Source organism: Lasioglossum baleicum, chromosome 13 (genome assembly GCF_051020765.1).
Source record: "Lasioglossum baleicum chromosome 13, iyLasBale1, whole genome shotgun sequence".
Lineage (NCBI taxonomy): Eukaryota > Metazoa > Arthropoda > Insecta > Hymenoptera > Halictidae > Lasioglossum > Lasioglossum baleicum.
Window position 1 is genome coordinate 392,839 of NC_134941.1, and position 19,894 is coordinate 412,732.

General features: G+C 37.7%; 2 long non-coding RNA genes across 2 annotated transcripts; one reads left to right on the forward strand and one right to left on the reverse strand.

Annotated features, from left to right (window-relative positions):
- Nucleotides 1-4,678: 4,678 nt before the first annotated feature.
- LOC143215243 (uncharacterized) lies at nucleotides 4,679-9,572 on the forward strand. Its single transcript, XR_013010334.1, has 3 exons — nucleotides 4,679-6,591; nucleotides 7,229-7,318; nucleotides 7,393-9,572. It is a non-coding gene; the product is annotated as an uncharacterized LOC143215243 (long non-coding RNA).
- Nucleotides 9,573-13,644: 4,072 nt separating this feature from the next.
- Nucleotides 13,645-18,685, reverse strand: LOC143215232 (uncharacterized). Its single transcript, XR_013010330.1, has 3 exons — nucleotides 16,610-18,685; nucleotides 15,883-15,972; nucleotides 13,645-15,808 (listed from the first exon to the last, which is right to left on the reverse strand). It is a non-coding gene; the product is annotated as an uncharacterized LOC143215232 (long non-coding RNA).
- Nucleotides 18,686-19,894: the final 1,209 nt, after the last annotated feature.

Consider the following 19,894-nt stretch of genomic DNA (forward strand, 5'->3'; position numbering starts at 1 on the left):
TATCGACTAAATTCAACTATCAACTAATTACTATTTAGTTACTACATACTATCGAATATTTAGTCGATAGTTTTTAGTCGACTGAAATTTCGTTTTAGTGGTTATACGTCTAGATTGCGGGCTATAGTCTATGCCTACGTATAGATCTCATTTCTCACTCACTCTTACAGCATTGTACTGCAGTGCTCACTTAGTATTATAGGCACAGTAAGAGTAAATTGGGGTAAATATACCAGACAATAATTAAATAATTAATAATAATAAAAATAATTTTTTTATAATTTTTAATAATTCGATATCGCTAATGAGTGAATGTATTTGATAGTAAATCTTATAAAATTTATTCAAAACATCCGCCGTTAAAATTCAACCAATAGCTCGATAGTTAAGCGACTGATTCAGTAACTGAATTTAGTCGATAGTTTTCAGTCGTTTACAGGTTATTCTCGTATTTACAATTATTCTCGATGTTCGCTAGTTAAATGAATAGTAGGACAGTATGGGACAGTACAGAGATATTAAATTTCGTGATTGAATGATTTTGTCTTTATTTAATAATAAATTCATACACTACGTTATAAATATAAATGTACACAATTTATTTATATCACATATATAGTTTATATTGCATAAATAGCAATAAGATTTTAACATCCAATATGAATTAAAGTATTGAAATATCTATTACATATTTCATTACTTGCATATTTGCACGTCCTGTCATAATTATGTATTTCTAACCTTTTCGTTTCATCGTCTGACACTGACATTTGAAATTTCAAGATGGCGACGTGTAAACAGTCGACTGAAAATAGTAACCCCACCACTACTAAATTCAGTCGATAGTTTAAAAAATCAGTCGACTGAAAATAGTAGTTGAATACTATCGATTTAGTCGATAGTTTTTAGTCGATGGTGCCCATCACTACGCCAAACAGCTGTGTCCAATTGAGCGTGCGCCATCTCGTTATGCGCCATCGTCTTGTGCGCCATCGAAGGCCTCTCGTATGAGACGAAGCAAGTGCACAAGTATATTTCACAAGTTCATCATTTGGTACAAATTTAAAAAATGGTACAAACTTGTTGCATAAAGAATTGTAAAGAACGGCAAAACCTTGATACAAATATATCTTTTCACAAAAAGATATATTATTATTATTAATTTATTTATTATTTTATTATTTTTTTTCTTTTATCTTTTTTCTTTTGTAACCAATAGTTAGAAATATTCAAATTGTATTGTATACCTGTCAATAAATATTGTTTTATATTACCTTGCGCATATTATACAGGGTGTCCCAAAACTCGTGAAAATCCCGAAAGGGGGTGGTTCCTGAGACCATTCTAAGAGACATTTTCGTTTGCACCAATGTCAACTGCGGCTTTGTTTAGGAGTTATTAACGAAAAACACGGACCAATCAGAGCGCGCCCTGGCCCGGCGCGCCACGCCGCGCCGGCAAGCGAGTGTCGGTGGTACGTCGCGTCGTGACATCGCAACGAACAAAAATTTCTCGATAATGTGAATCCTCTCCGATTTCGATGAGCTTTGGATACGTTGTCAAGACCATGATTCTGAACAACATTTCTCTTTAGACTTTTTGGCGAACGGCTTTAGTTTACGAGATAATCGTAAAAAAAGAGAAGAAGCAGAAACTGATTGAATTAAAAACTCACGTATTCAGCCGTAAATCCATTTGCTGCTCCGAAATGTGTGTCACTGGGTCACTCGGTGACGAACTGCACAGTGCACAGATGTCATCAGGTACACGGCAGTACCGAAACCCAAGGGACGTACGGCCAGGTCGACGAACTGCACAGCCGGTGGTAGAAGGCCTAAGGGATGCGCGGTCAAGTCGACGATCCAGAATTTCACTTTCACTTTCGAATCGATAAATAATTCGTATGTTTATTTCACACAGATGCCTTGAAATTTTTCCACACTCACAATCACTGTTCACATTTGTCAACACATAGTTATGCACTAATAATAATTGCCATATCCCTTGTACTGCTGCACAAATCACAACAATCAGGTAATGCAATCACTAGACTGCGGATTTCATGCGTTTTGTAGCAACCATGAGTAGGTGCATTTTAAGACAGTAGAGAGATTAAAATAATTTCAAAACACCATAGTATTATTTTCAACTTCTTAAAATGATCACAGTGAGAATCAAATATCTCTCTGGCTCCTGTCCCTTGTAATAGCGGCAGCCAACATTCATTTTGCATAAAGATCTGCAGTCTAGCGATTAGTTTAAATATCGCTATCAAAAACACAGCTAATAGCAACCGTTAGCTTTGAATTGACAAGTCTTTGGAGATGTTCTCTCTACCGCGGCTCGAACGACACTGATCTTCCGCAAGATTTTTCTAAAGAATTTAGGAAGGGCATTTAGAGTGTCGAAATTCGAAATGCACGCTGTAGCACGAAAACGACGGGACGGTTAGACGAACAACAGGACGCGAGAAGGACCGCTGCAAGATTAACGGCAAACATATGTTTAGTTTTTCCTGCAGGTTGGTACGCAGAGTCGATGGGTAACTGTTCGAAATTCGCGCTCTGATTGGTCCGTGTTTTTCGTTAATAACTCCTAAACAAAGCCGCAGTTGATATTGGTGCAAAGGAAAATGTTTCTTAGAATGGTCTCAGGAACCACCCCCCTTCGGGATTTTCACGAATTTTGGGACACCCTGTATATAATATATGTATTGTATTCGACATATACGCATGTATACTGTTCTTACTGTTCTTTTTTTAAATAAAGTAAGTTGTGAGGAAATAAATACAGATTTCATATTATCAACTCCTACATTAAAATTTAATAAAGGAGATATTTTCACGATCGTACTATTTGAAAGAATGGTAATTATTTTCACGGCGCTCAGGTTCGATCAATTTCTACACTAAATGAATATAGCTAAGAGAGGCATGAAACGTTATGGTTCGGGTTTGAAACAGATAACGCTTCCGATTCGGATTTGAATCTGCAAAGATGCCAAGTGCTATTTTATTGGAGGAAAACGAAGGTGGAGTGTTTCGTCCTAGGCCCGCTAGAGGACTCATCAGTAAGGCTATTGTGGGGTCGCGCGTACCACTCCGCATCTGTGCGTAGTGGGGAGCTGCCGCGCCTGCACACGGCCGTATGCGTTATACCGAACGACACGCTGATCGTGTCGATCGCTCTTCTTCCTCGTGCGCTGGAACAGTTTAAACGTGTTTCTCATTGCTCCGCTAATTCAATCAGCCATTGTGGCTCGTGGAACCGTTACATTGTAATTCGGTTTATTGCCTCGTTTCGGCATTGTACAGTTTATGTACCTTCTCAGTGCTTTCTGAATAAATTGTTACTATTGTTTACACTCGTTAAAAGTGTCTACGATTGAATTATTCCACGTGTTGAGAGTAGGCTCACCACGTGTGATTCAAGACCATCAGTGATCCTTTCTGGACCAATCCTTACATTGGTGATCCGACATAGGGATCATCATTCATTCTATAATTGGTGACCCCGACTGCTTCGAGCATGCATCCTGGCCATGTCAGTGACCGTGATTTGGACGTCTGGAGCTGGGTACTACTGTTTCGAACCACAGGAGAAGCGGGTTTGGTGCAGCCCATACTTGCACGGCTCAACAAGACGGCGGGTGCTGCGTATTTATGAGGCCCACTGACCAATCCGTCAATTTGTGAAGGACGAGCCTCCCTGTCAGCCTGAACGGGTCTATTCAACTTTAAAAGGATGACACGGACAACTACAGCGTGTTGGGTAAGTTTGGAGCTCGACTTATAGTCTGAAAGTTTCCAGAAATACTACCCGGGCACGGCAGTGTTTCGCCACGTGAGGAATTCACATCCTTCACGATATGTGCGAGCTGAGCTAACGCTGACGTCACATCTGGAAGAGGCGATCTGCTAGAGATCCAGTGTGCTGTCCGTTGCTGCTTACCTCGTGGCCTGTTTAGCCCGAGGTCACGCTAAGGGACATCTCTTTGTTCCTGCGTCGTTCGAGCTGTTGTTTGCCTCGTGGCCTGGTCTGCCCGAGGTCACATCGAAGGACGTTGCCTGTTGCGGTGCCAGAGGCTGTTTACATCGGGACCCATTGTCCCCGAGGGCTCTCTGAAGGACGCTGCTCTGTTGCTACGCCATTAAACTGTTTACCTTGTAGCTTGGTCTGCCCAAGGTCACATTGAAGTCGGCTGACATCGTCAACGGAGCCTGTCGTCGTGCATCGTCAACGGTGCTTATTGTCAAGATGACATCGTCTCCGGTGCCTAGTCTGTCTGCTGTGTTGACATCGTCACCGGTGCCTAGTGCGATACCGTTATATCACAGTCAGAAACATTTAGGGGCGTGCGTTCGTGCTTCCGCGTCGCGTTCCGCGAATCGGTCGCATGAGTTCGCACCACGTAGGGATACCCATTGTCTAGCGCATACAATATTGGTCGCGAGTAGATGTTATAGGCGGGTTCTAATTCACTTTTCACTTCACGGGAGAGCGGTACCGCCACTTCACGGGAGAGCGGTACCGCCGAGCGGTATTGCACGAGCATATATTACGTCATATTTTTAATGGAATTATTGCATCATGTTTTTGGGGGAGGGGGAGGGGGGGAATACAGCCCATATCTTGAAAGGTGGAGGAGGGGGGGGGGCAGTTTCCAGGTATTGCATTCGAGACCAGTTTCCAGGTATTACGAACGTGTCCGAACGTGTTTATGTTTTCACGTCTCTACATGCAAGACTGTTTATGTCAGTCATCGCCATCTAGCTATCGTAAAACACTCATTTGAACGGAGTTCAATGAACGTCTTGTTTAATTTCATAAATATATACAACGGTCCCCTCTGAAAGATTTATGTAAGGGGACCATACAGCCAGTCAATAATTTTTCTCAACATCGATTTGTCAAACTTGAGGACCAACTGTTTTTCTCACGTGCGGAGATTTCGATGAACGTATAATCTCAGGAGTTCGATGAACGTCTTGTTTAATTTCGTAAATATACAACGGTCCCCTCTGAAAGATCTTCTTATCGATGTAGTGCAAGAGGACCGTGTCACTGTTTCTGTCTGCCATCGTCATACAGCCAGCTATCGTAAACATTCATTAAAAGTAGCATTTCAAATAATTTCATACATCTTTTTAATGTATAATCTCAGGAGTTCGATAAAGATCTTCTTATCGATGTAGTGTAAGAGGACCGTGTCACTGTTTCTGTCTGCCATCGTCATACAGGCAGCTATCGTATACATTCATTAAAAGTAGCATTTCAAATAATTTCATACATCTTTTTATCGTAGTTGGTTGGGGATGGTAAGAATGAATGAACAGGACGCGATGGAACGCGAAGTCTTCGCAAACGTTCCATTAATGATTAACTGCTGGAGCTTCGAAATGAAATACGGAATCAAAACTGCATGAATACTGAAAAAAATGTAAACTGAGTTTCTCTTGAGATATATTTCTGTCAATTCTTCATCTCCGCTCTCTGTCTCTATCTCCCTGGTTATTACAATTTATGGATAGACCGTATGGTGATTATTAACTTCATCAATCGATTGAATCAGTCTTCGATTTTTCGATGATTTCTTCTTTTAATCATACACATTAATTAATCTTGACTAAAATTTTAATCGATTAATGCCCAACTCTGGGGTATTTGGCCGAAAATCTAGAAAGAAGTCAATTTCTAAATTTTTCCGTTTGTCATGGAATTTTTTCTATCCAACGTAGCTAAAGGTCGCTTGTAGTATACTTCATTGAAAGCCAAGAGATTTTACGCCACGCTTTCTGAAACAGCATCCGTTCATTGGCAATTTTCAAGGGTTTTGAGGAAAATTGTGTAAATTCTTGTATTACAGAAGTTTTTCAGTTAGGTGTACAGAGCACTTTCGCACAGATTTCATTTTGTTATCATTTAAATTAGTATAGTTATTAATATTTGTGAACATAATCAATCATGCTGTAAATTTTTTACGATTATAAAGTTTATCGACGATTTTGTTATCGAGCGGAGATTTCGGCGAACGTCTTATCTCACGAGTTCGATGAACGTCTTGTTTAATTTCGTAAATATACAACGGTCCCCTCTGAAAGATCTTCTTATCGATGTAATGCAAGATGTAAGAGGACCGTGTCGCTGTTTCTGTCTGCCATCGCCATACAGTCAGCTATCGTAAACGCTCATTAAGAGTAGCGTTTCAAATCATTTCTTCCATCTTTTTATTGTAGTTGGTGGGGATGGTAAGAATGAATGAACAGAACGCGATGGAACGCGAAGTCTTCGTGAACGTTCCATCGTTGCAAGCGTTTGTCGTGTTGAGATTCAAAGATCAACCATTTTTCCATACGTGACGGTTTTCGCGTACTGCCCGTTGGACTTGTTGCGTGTGTGTGGAATATTATATGGAGATATTTTTTACATTAGTGGGTAGGGGTATCCATTATAAATTGCTCGTAACAGTCGTCGTATGAAGTTATACCATAAGAAAAAACGTCGACAATCAGGATCGCTATACGAAGTTACATCGCGTGTGTGTTTTTATCATCCGACCAGCCAACTTCGCGCATCCCCCTTTCTTCAACGGTAAGTACAATAAAAAAAATTAATAAACGATGTAAAATCTAGTGGAAAAAATTGTGGAAAAAAAATTTATATGCAAAGAGTTAGCCATGTGATCGATGTTTGTCATGACGGCTCGTTCGAACTCTTCGAATTTCGCTTGGGGAAGAACGTTGTTTATCCGACGCTGACAAAAGTCTGCATGGTATGTCAGTAATTTCATACACGGGATTCCATTTAAAGATTTCGGCTATGAAAAATATCAACAGCACGATATATTCGAAGTAATTCAAAATTTTGTGCGCGATTATGCGAATCCTGTCGTAGCGTACAAAGGTGGATGTTTCGAGAGAGAGACATCCTTCGAAAAATGAAAATAAACTCGATAAATTTGGAAGATTTCAACTCTCCGAAATACGATGTACTAGTTCACGATCCCGTGTATGAAATTGCTGATGACGAACCGTGTCGACTTCACTGTTGGCAACCGACAAAAAACATCACATACCATTGCAGTCTGCGCGAAGTACAAACATTTCGAGCAGGGGTTAACAATTATAAAAACACGTAAAGTATCAGTTATAAAGACGCGACTTCGAATTTTTTCCACGTCAAAACCACAAACACCTCTTTTTACGTTTTTTTTATTTTTTTCACACAGTGTTTCACAATGATTGCGAAATTGGAGATTGATTCTGGGCGAAGCGCGGTATGGACGTCTGAGGATTCGTCAAAGAATCGTCGCTCGAAGGTAAATAAATTTTCAAAGAAAAATATCCCAAAGTATATAACATGATATATAACTGTCTATCTGTCTGTTCGCAGGAAACAAAAATAATGAAGACAAATGACAAGAAATTCGCTGCAATAATAATATATTTTAATTATTTTTTAATACTTGTATATTTGTATAATTAAAGAGTAGATAAGAGTTACTTTTCACTAATGTAAAAAATATCTCGCTGTATAGGGAGGGGGCGATATTATTACTGTAATTGTTTTCTTTTTAATAAATACGAGTTAATTGTATGAGTAGGAGGACGGGGCGGAGGAGGAGGATTGGTTTTAAATAAAAAATAAGATCTTTCTTATAATTTTTTTATTTGATAAATTATGAAACAGCTAACGAATGAACAGTGCGAGGCACTTATCAACGCAGCGCATTGCAACATTTGTGAAAAACCATGTGAGGAAAAGGATATACGGGTGCGCGATCATTGTCATCTAACAGGACGATATAGAGGCCCCACGCATCAAGATTGCAATTTAAATTACAAAAATTCGTTTTGCATTCCCATAGTTTTCCACAATTTATCCGGGTACGATTCACATTTCATTATCGAAGAAATAGCTAATGCGTTTGAAGATAGTGTCAACGTATTACCAATAACTAAAGAAAAGTATATTTCATTTACAAAAATGTTGAAGATCAGCAATCAGATTCGCGTAATTGTATTAAATTACGATTCATCGATTCGTACAAAAATGTTTGAACACAAGTCTCGACAAATTAGCATCTTTCCTCGACACAAACAAATTGACAATTTTACGCGTTCCGAATTTCAAAATCTTTCCATAGAAAATTTCATGTTGTTGACGCGAAAGGGTGTCTCTTTCCATACGAATATCTCGATTGCGTAGATAAATTAGACGATCTTTGTTTGCGAGTCATTTTACAGTTCGTTGACAGGCGAAACCGTATCCGAACGTGATTATTAGACTGCGGATCTTTATGAAAAATAAAAATTGTCTTCATAAATTGCACAACATAGGAGCCAAATAGAAATATAATTTTTTCTCTAATGATATTAATTAGCTGAAACGAGTACATTGATATTTTTAAATCCTATTAACCTGTCCACTGCTTTAAATTGCACATACTCATTTTTGCCATAAATGTATAAAATCCGCAGTCTAGTGATTATGTGCATGCCGAGAATGTGTGGAAGCGTTTCAACACAAAAACTTTGGGTGAATACAGCGATCTGTATTTGAAAGCTGATGTTTTGTTACTGGCTGATGTTTTTGAAAATTTTCATAAAAACTTGCATTAAGAGCTACAGTTTAGATCCACCATATTATTACACTTTACCAGGTTTCACGTGGGATGCTATGCTAAAACATATAAAATTAGGTTTGAATTATTAACACAGTGGGCCGGATCGAGAAATTTAGTGACATTTCACGAAAGAGTCGACTCTCTCTCTCTCTCTCTCTCTCTCTCTCTCTCTCTCTCTCTCTCTCTCTTTCTCATATCGATTTCTAATAAATTTATATTGCCTCCTAAATGTCCATCAACATCGAAGCTGAAAAAATTAATGTTCGTTCACAAAAACTGTAGTTAACATAAATTCACAAAGATAGACATTTTGGGATGCAGTATTTTTCAGCCAAAAAATTGCTTCTTTTCATCGAGGTGTCCTGATTACCCTATTTAATATTTATTCTGGGTCTTTTGTGTAAATGAAAAACAGTCCTTTGCGGTAACAATTAACGCCGTTAGTTGAGGATGGTTGCTCGCAATGTATTAAAAATTAATATTTAATGAAATGAATAAAATCTATATACTTTCTTAGAATTTGCAAGGTGTATTTTTTCATTAGACCTTCCTCTACATATCCCCACAAAAAAATCATATCCGAATCGATCCGATCTTGGAAATTATGATTGTTTAAAGTTATCGGGGACGTCTCACCTGACGCATAGCAACTCACATACATTAAATACCATCCAAATATGAATATTTTTGCAATTGCATTAAAAGTTCGTACCTACCTAAAACAAGTATGTAATTTTTAACAATAATATAGTTAATCTATTAATTTTATTGTTAAAAACATAACGAACGGTAATAATATAACTGGACTAAGAGTTTCATAGTTTTCCTTAGTGAGTATCACTGTTTTTGGGTAAGTATATCTGTCAATTTATCTATGCAGATAAAGCAGTATGTTAATTAGATTACATTTTATATCTGACAATATTTGTTGAATATAATAATTTTAATCTCAGTGTTTATGCATGCAGATATCCAGAAGCTGCAGATTTAATAATTATTTAAACTAAACAAATGGACCAAAAGTTTACCTGTGGACATCAATTTAGAAACGTTTTGCTAAGATTAATTGGCTTATCTTTTATATTTGTTATATTTTTGTTCATATTTTCATCTTTTATAAACACATTACACATACATGAAATAATACGAAATAACAAAGGTTGTAATATATAGAATGAACATGATCTTAAAACAATTAAATTGAAAAAATTATTTATAATTATTATAAAAAATATCTTTTGACACGCTTGTGAGGCGTTTTTACCTCCTCGAATTTATATTTTACGTATTCTATAAAACATTACATGTATGAAATGTAAATATAAAATACATGTTTAGTAAGAGTAAAAAATAGTTTGGGAGATTATACTTAAACAATTTTATTTTAATACAAAAAATCAATGAAAATTAATTAACAATTATTGTTTAACAAAATAGAAAAAATTTTATTTGTTAACAGTTAAGATTGACTATTTTTTAAATGAATTTTAGTGCAAATTTCATCCCGATATCTCTTATGGTTCTAGAGTTATAACAAAATGTCACTAAATTTCTCAATCCAGCCCACTGTGAGTCACCATGACTCCGCGAATACATAGGATTAAATACCCTGTTTAGAACAAATGCCACTAACGTTCTTGAAAAGAAATTTTGTACAAATTGATGAACAACGCGGTATTCGGTAAAACTATGGAAAAATGTTCGGAATCATGTAGACGTAAACCTCGTGACACGTTGGGGATGGGCTACATGGTGCAGAGGCAATGATCGCGAAACCAAATTTTCCATAAACGCTATGCATTTTCCGAAAACTTTTTTTCAAGAAACCAATCTATGTGGATATGTGCATATTAGATATATCCAAAACCTGCTTGTACGGATTTGATCATGAGTACATGGTTCCTCGATATGGTAAAACCTGTAAGGTAATGTACACAGACACCGACAGCATAATTTATCATATTATGTGTGAGGTCATTTATGAAACCATGAGACGCGATATTAACTGTTTCGACACAAGTGATTATCGATAGAGAATAGGTATAATTTCCTACTTGTAAATAAAAAGGTTCCCGGCTTGATGGAAGACGAGAACAATGGGATGATAATGATGAAATTTGTCGGACTGAGAGCAAAAATGTACACATTGCGTGTAGATGGAAAATCTGATACAAAAAAAAAGCAAAAGGTGTAAAGTCTAACGTTGTAAGGACAACAATATCGTTTGATGATTACATGGGATGTTTGCAAGATGAAATTGCTATGAGTCGTACACAGACATCCATACGATCGAAATTGCACAAAGTGTTCGACGATCGGCTGGAGAACTTCGGAATAAGCTTCCAGGACAATATTAAGAAATTACGTGTAAAAGAAACGCGTCGACCAATCTTGAGAGAGAGATCCATGTATATGATGTTCAACCGTCATATTGCATACTGTACATGCGCTATAGCTGTACCTGTACATGCGCTATACCTGTACCTGTACCTGTCTGTAGCTGTTCCCGTACCTGTCTGTAGCTGTTCCTGTACCTGTTCATACCTGTCTGTAGCTGTTCCTGTACCTGTTCATACCTGTCTGTAGCTGTTCCTGTACCTGTCCATACCTGTCTGTAGCTGTTCATGTACCTGTCCATACCTGTCTGTAGCTGTTCCTGTACCTGTCCATACCTGTCTGTAGCTGTTCATGTACCTGTCTATACCTGTCTGTAAGTTACATCCTCGTACCCCCCCCCCTAAAAATAAAAAAAGAAACCAAAAGGGGGGGGGTACGAGGATGTAACTTCCACATCACCTCGCGGGAAGTGACGTCACCACAAGCGGTTGTGGACCACACGTGTTGAGCGAAGTTCGAACGTGTTTCCGTTCGGACACGATCCTACATGCATTTGAAAAGATAAAGATAAGGGGAACCGACTCAAGGTTGATGATTTTATGGTAACTTGATATGACTCAATGGATGCTACTTTATATCAATAATACAGGTACAGGTACAGGTACAGCTATAGACAGCTATAGACAGGTACAGACAGGTACAGGAACAGGTACGGGTACAGCTGCAGACAAGTACAGACAGGTACAGACGGGTACAGGAACAGATACAGGTACAGTTACAGACAGCTATAGACAGGTACAGACAGGTTCAGGAACAGCTACAGACAGGTATGGACAGGTACATGAACAGCTACAGACAGGTATGGACAGGTACAGGAACAGCTACAGACAGGTATGGACAGGTACAGGAACAGCTACAGACAGGTATGGACAGGTACATGAACAGCTACAGACAGGTATGGACAGGTACAGGAACAGCTACAGACAGGTATGAACAGGTACAGGAACAGCTACAGACAGGTATGGACAGGTACAGGAACAGCTACAGACAGGTATGAACAGGTACAGGAACAGCTACAGACAGGTATGAACAGGTACAGGAACAGCTACAGACAGGTACGGGAACAGCTACAGACAGGTACAGGTACAGGTATAGCGCATGTACAGGTACAGCTATAGCGCATGTACAGTATGCAATATGACGGTTGAACATCATATACATGGATCTCTCTCTCAAGATTGGTCGACGCGTTTCTTTTACACGTAATTTCTTAATATTGTCCTGGAAGCTTATTCCGAAGTTCTCCAGCCGATCGTCGAACACTTTGTGCAATTTCGATCGTATGGATGTCTGTGTACGACTCATAGCAATTTCATCTTGCAAACATCCCATGTAATCATCAAACGATATTGTTGTCCTTACAACGTTAGACTTTACACCTTTTGCTTTTTTTTTGTATCAGATTTTCCATCTACACGCAATGTGTACATTTTTGCTCTCAGTCCGACAAATTTCATCATTATCATCCCATTGTTCTCGTCTTCCATCAAGCCGGGAACCTTTTTATTTACAAGTAGGAAATTATACCTATTCTCTATCGATAATCACTTGTGTCGAAACAGTTAATATCGCGTCTCATGGTTTCATAAATGACCTCACACATAATATGATAAATTATGCTGTCGGTGTCTGTGTACATTACCTTACAGGTTTTACCATATCGAGGAACCATGTACTCATGATCAAATCCGTACAAGCAGGTTTTGGATATATCTAATATGCACATATCCACATAGATTGGTTTCTTGAAAAAAAGTTTTCGGAAAATGCATAGCGTTTATGGAAAATTTGGTTTCGCGATCATTGCCTCTGCACCATGTAGCCCATCCCCAACGTGTCACGAGGTTTACGTCTACATGATTCCGAACATTTTTCCATAGTTTTACCGAATACCGCGTTGTTCATCAATTTGTACAAAATTTCTTTTCAAGAACGTTAGTGGCATTTGTTCTAAACAGGGTATTTAATCCTATGTATTCGCGGAGTCATGGTGACTCACAGTGGGCTGGATTGAGAAATTTAGTGACATTTTGTTATAACTCTAGAACCATAAGAGATATCGGGATGAAATTTGCACTAAAATTCATTTAAAAAATAGTCAATCTTAACTGTTAACAAATAAAATTTTTTCTATTTTGTTAAACAATAATTGTTAATTAATTTTCATTGATTTTTTGTATTAAAATAAAATTGTTTAAGTATAATCTCCCAAACTATTTTTTACTCTTACTAAACATGTATTTTATATTTACATTTCATACATGTAATGTTTTATAGAATACGTAAAATATAAATTCGAGGAGGTAAAAACGCCTCACAAGCGTGTCAAAAGATATTTTTTATAATAATTATAAATAATTTTTTCAATTTAATTGTTTTAAGATCATGTTCATTCTATATATTACAACCTTTGTTATTTCGTATTATTTCATGTATGTGTAATGTGTTTATAAAAGATGAAAATATGAACAAAAATATAACAAATATAAAAGATAAGCCAATTAATCTTAGCAAAACGTTTCTAAATTGATGTCCACAGGTAAACTTTTGGTCCATTTGTTTAGTTTAAATAATTATTAAATCTGCAGCTTCTGGATATCTGCATGCATAAACACTGAGATTAAAATTATTATATTCAACAAATATTGTCAGATATAAAATGTAATCTAATTAACATACTGCTTTATCTGCATAGATAAATTGACAGATATACTTACCCAAAAACAGTGATACTCACTAAGGAAAACTATGAAACTCTTAGTCCAGTTATATTATTACCGTTCGTTATGTTTTTAACAATAAAATTAATAGATTAACTATATTATTGTTAAAAATTACATACTTGTTTTAGGTAGGTACGAACTTTTAATGCAATTGCAAAAATATTCATATTTGGATGGTATTTAATGTATGTGAGTTGCTATGCGTCAGGTGAGACGTCCCCGATAACTTTAAACAATCATAATTTCCAAGATCGGATCGATTCGGATATGATTTTTTTGTGGGGATATGTAGAGGAAGGTCTAATGAAAAAATACACCTTGCAAATTCTAAGAAAGTATATAGATTTTATTCATTTCATTAAATATTAATTTTTAATACATTGCGAGCAACCATCCTCAACTAACGGCGTTAATTGTTACCGCAAAGGACTGTTTTTCATTTACACAAAAGACCCAGAATAAATATTAAATAGGGTAATCAGGACACCTCGATGAAAAGAAGCAATTTTTTGGCTGAAAAATACTGCATCCCAAAATGTCTATCTTTGTGAATTTATGTTAACTACAGTTTTTGTGAACGAACATTAATTTTTTCAGCTTCGATGTTGATGGACATTTAGGAGGCAATATAAATTTATTAGAAATCGATATGAGAAAGAGAGAGAGAGAGAGAGAGAGAGAGAGAGAGAGTCGACTCTTTCGTGAAATGTCACTAAATTTCTCGATCCGGCCCACTGTGTTAATAATTCAAACCTAATTTTATATGTTTTAGCATAGCATCCCACGTGAAACCTGGTAAAGTGTAATAATATGGTGGATCTAAACTGTAGCTCTTAATGCAAGTTTTTATGAAAATTTTCAAAAACATCAGCCAGTAACAAAACATCAGCTTTCAAATACAGATCGCTGTATTCACCCAAAGTTTTTGTGTTGAAACGCTTCCACACATTCTCGGCATGCACATAATCACTAGACTGCGGATTTTATACATTTATGGCAAAAATGAGTATGTGCAATTTAAAGCAGTGGACAGGTTAATAGGATTTAAAAATATCAATGTACTCGTTTCAGCTAATTAATATCATTAGAGAAAAAATTATATTTCTATTTGGCTCCTATGTTGTGCAATTTATGAAGACAATTTTTATTTTTCATAAAGATCCGCAGTCTAATAATCACGTTCGGATACGGTTTCGCCTGTCAACGAACTGTAAAATGACTCGCAAACAAAGATCGTCTAATTTATCTACGCAATCGAGATATTCGTATGGAAAGAGACACCCTTTCGCGTCAACAACATGAAATTTTCTATGGAAAGATTTTGAAATTCGGAACGCGTAAAATTGTCAATTTGTTTGTGTCGAGGAAAGATGCTAATTTGTCGAGACTTGTGTTCAAACATTTTTGTACGAATCGATGAATCGTAATTTAATACAATTACGCGAATCTGATTGCTGATCTTCAACATTTTTGTAAATGAAATATACTTTTCTTTAGTTATTGGTAATACGTTGACACTATCTTCAAACGCATTAGCTATTTCTTCGATAATGAAATGTGAATCGTACCCGGATAAATTGTGGAAAACTATGGGAATGCAAAACGAATTTTTGTAATTTAAATTGCAATCTTGATGCGTGGGGCCTCTATATCGTCCTGTTAGATGACAATGATCGCGCACCCGTATATCCTTTTCCTCACATGGTTTTTCACAAATGTTGCAATGCGCTGCGTTGATAAGTGCCTCGCACTGTTCATTCGTTAGCTGTTTCATAATTTATCAAATAAAAAAATTATAAGAAAGATCTTATTTTTTATTTAAAACCAATCCTCCTCCTCCGCCCCGTCCTCCTACTCATACAATTAACTCGTATTTATTAAAAAGAAAACAATTACAGTAATAATATCGCCCCCTCCCTATACAGCGAGATATTTTTTACATTAGTGAAAAGTAACTCTTATCTACTCTTTAATTATACAAATATACAAGTATTAAAAAATAATTAAAATATATTATTATTGCAGCGAATTTCTTGTCATTTGTCTTCATTATTTTTGTTTCCTGCGAACAGACAGATAGACAGTTATATATCATGTTATATACTTTGGGATATTTTTCTTTGAAAATTTATTTACCTTCGAGCGACGATTCTTTGACGAATCCTCAGACGTCCATACCGCGCTTCGCCCAGAATCAATCTCCAATTTCGCAATCATTGTGAAACACTGTGTGAAAAAAATAAAAAAAACGTAAAAAGAGGTGTTTGTGGTTTTGACGTGGAAAAAATTCGAAGTCGCGTCTTTATAACTGATACTTTACGTGTTTTTATAATTGTTAACCCCTGCTCGAAATGTTTGTACTTCGCGCAGACTGCAATGGTATGTGATGTTTTTTGTCGGTTGCCAACAGTGAAGTCGACACGGTTCGTCATCAGCAATTTCATACACGGGATCGTGAACTAGTACATCGTATTTCGGAGAGTTGAAATCTTCCAAATTTATCGAGTTTATTTTCATTTTTCGAAGGATGTCTCTCTCTCGAAACATCCACCTTTGTACGCTACGACAGGATTCGCATAATCGCGCACAAAATTTTGAATTACTTCGAATATATCGTGCTGTTGATATTTTTCATAGCCGAAATCTTTAAATGGAATCCCGTGTATGAAATTACTGACATACCATGCAGACTTTTGTCAGCGTCGGATAAACAACGTTCTTCCCCAAGCGAAATTCGAAGAGTTCGAACGAGCCGTCATGACAAACATCGATCACATGGCTAACTCTTTGCATATAAATTTTTTTTCCACAATTTTTTCCACTAGATTTTACATCGTTTATTAATTTTTTTTATTGTACTTACCGTTGAAGAAAGGGGGATGCGCGAAGTTGGCTGGTCGGATGATAAAAACACACACGCGATGTAACTTCGTATAGCGATCCTGATTGTCGACGTTTTTTCTTATGGTATAACTTCATACGACGACTGTTACGAGCAATTTATAATGGATACCCCTACCCACTAATGTAAAAAATATCTCCATATAATATTCCACACACACGCAACAAGTCCAACGGGCAGTACGCGAAAACCGTCACGTATGGAAAAATGGTTGATCTTTGAATCTCAACACGACAAACGCTTGCAACGATGGAACGTTCACGAAGACTTCGCGTTCCATCGCGTTCTGTTCATTCATTCTTACCATCCCCACCAACTACAATAAAAAGATGGAAGAAATGATTTGAAACGCTACTCTTAATGAGCGTTTACGATAGCTGACTGTATGGCGATGGCAGACAGAAACAGCGACACGGTCCTCTTACATCTTGCATTACATCGATAAGAAGATCTTTCAGAGGGGACCGTTGTATATTTACGAAATTAAACAAGACGTTCATCGAACTCGTGAGATAAGACGTTCGCCGAAATCTCCGCTCGATAACAAAATCGTCGATAAACTTTATAATCGTAAAAAATTTACAGCATGATTGATTATGTTCACAAATATTAATAACTATACTAATTTAAATGATAACAAAATGAAATCTGTGCGAAAGTGCTCTGTACACCTAACTGAAAAACTTCTGTAATACAAGAATTTACACAATTTTCCTCAAAACCCTTGAAAATTGCCAATGAACGGATGCTGTTTCAGAAAGCGTGGCGTAAAATCTCTTGGCTTTCAATGAAGTATACTACAAGCGACCTTTAGCTACGTTGGATAGAAAAAATTCCATGACAAACGGAAAAATTTAGAAATTGACTTCTTTCTAGATTTTCGGCCAAATACCCCAGAGTTGGGCATTAATCGATTAAAATTTTAGTCAAGATTAATTAATGTGTATGATTAAAAGAAGAAATCATCGAAAAATCGAAGACTGATTCAATCGATTGATGAAGTTAATAATCACCATACGGTCTATCCATAAATTGTAATAACCAGGGAGATAGAGACAGAGAGCGGAGATGAAGAATTGACAGAAATATATCTCAAGAGAAACTCAGTTTACATTTTTTTCAGTATTCATGCAGTTTTGATTCCGTATTTCATTTCGAAGCTCCAGCAGTTAATCATTAATGGAACGTTTGCGAAGACTTCGCGTTCCATCGCGTCCTGTTCATTCATTCTTACCATCCCCAACCAACTACGATAAAAAGATGTATGAAATTATTTGAAATGCTACTTTTAATGAATGTATACGATAGCTGCCTGTATGACGATGGCAGACAGAAACAGTGACACGGTCCTCTTACACTACATCGATAAGAAGATCTTTATCGAACTCCTGAGATTATACATTAAAAAGATGTATGAAATTATTTGAAATGCTACTTTTAATGAATGTTTACGATAGCTGGCTGTATGACGATGGCAGACAGAAACAGTGACACGGTCCTCTTGCACTACATCGATAAGAAGATCTTTCAGAGGGGACCGTTGTATATTTACGAAATTAAACAAGACGTTCATCGAACTCCTGAGATTATACGTTCATCGAAATCTCCGCACGTGAGAAAAACAGTTGGTCCTCAAGTTTGACAAATCGATGTTGAGAAAAATTATTGACTGGCTGTATGGTCCCCTTACATAAATCTTTCAGAGGGGACCGTTGTACGAAAGTAAACAAGACGAACTCGCGAGATTAGACGTTCATCGAAATCTCCGCACGTGAGAAAAACCGTTGGTCCTCGACAAATCGATGTTGAGAAAAATTATTGACTGGCTGTATGGTCCCCTTACATAAATCTTTCAGAGGGGACCGTTGTATATATTTATGAAATTAAACAAGACGTTCATTGAACTCCGTTCAAATGAGTGTTTTACGATAGCTAGATGGCGATGACTGACATAAACAGTCTTGCATGTAGAGACGTGAAAACATAAACACGTTCGGACACGTTCGTAATACCTGGAAACTGGTCTCGAATGCAATACCTGGAAACTGCCCCCCCCCCTCCTCCACCTTTCAAGATATGGGCTGTATTCCCCCCCCTCCCCCTCCCCCAAAAACATGATGCAATAATTCCATTAAAAATATGACGTAATATATGCTCGTGCAATACCGCTCGGCGGTACCGCTCTCCCGTGAAGTGGCGGTACCGCTCTCCCGTGAAGTGAAAAGTGAATTAGAACCCGCCTATAACATCTACTGTCGCGTTTAGAGTTTTGGCTATTCCCTGTAACGCGCATGTGCGCGAGCTCAAGCTAGGTTGTGAACGCTTCGGCGTAGCTCAAATTGTCGAGTCACACCCTCATTAGTTATAGATGGACCGGAGTCCGATGTCTTCTCCCGCTTAGGTTGAGACCAATTTACACAATCGCGTATTCCGCGTATTTGTTTAGCGTAACCGTGGTGTTTTCGCATTTTTACCTTTATGGTTAAAATTAATATAATCGCGTACTCCGCGTAATTGTTTCGTGTAACCATAGGGTTCCTCGCGCTCTCTTAAGGGAGGTGAGACGGAAACAGGTGCGAACAGACGCGTCTGCAGCTTTATTCAGATGCAGCGTTGCCTGTGCATCATATTGTGCGTTCGTCGCATTTTTCTCCCTTTCCCCCCAAGGGAAGTACTATATATTATTCACTGTTCGAGCTGAGCCCTTTGGCTCACTTCTTTCGCGTCGCCCTATTTGTAAGTGCAGTTGCTGCAGTAGGAATTTTGTATCATGCGTTTCTTGCAGTAACGCACTAGGGGGGGAGTGCGTGGGGTTGCGCGTACCACTCCGCATCTGTGCGTAGTGGGGAGCTGCCGCGCCTGCGCACGACCGTATGCGTTATACCGAACGACACGCTGATCTTGTCGATCGCTCTTCTTCCTCTTGCGCTCGAACAGTTTTAACGTGTTTCTCATTGCTCCGCTAATTCAATCAGCCATTGTGGCTCGTGGAACCGTTACATTGTAATTCGGTTTATTGCCTCGTTTCGGCATTGTACAGTTTATGTACCTTCTCAGTGCTTTCTGAATAAATTGTTACTATTGTTTACACTCGTTAAAAGTGTCTACAATTGAATTATTCCACGTGTTGAGAGTAGGCTCACCACGTGTGATTCAAGACCATCAGTGATCCTTTCTGGGCCAATCCTTACGTTGGTGATCCGACATAGGGATCATTAAACATCCTATACTATCTAGCGGACCCTG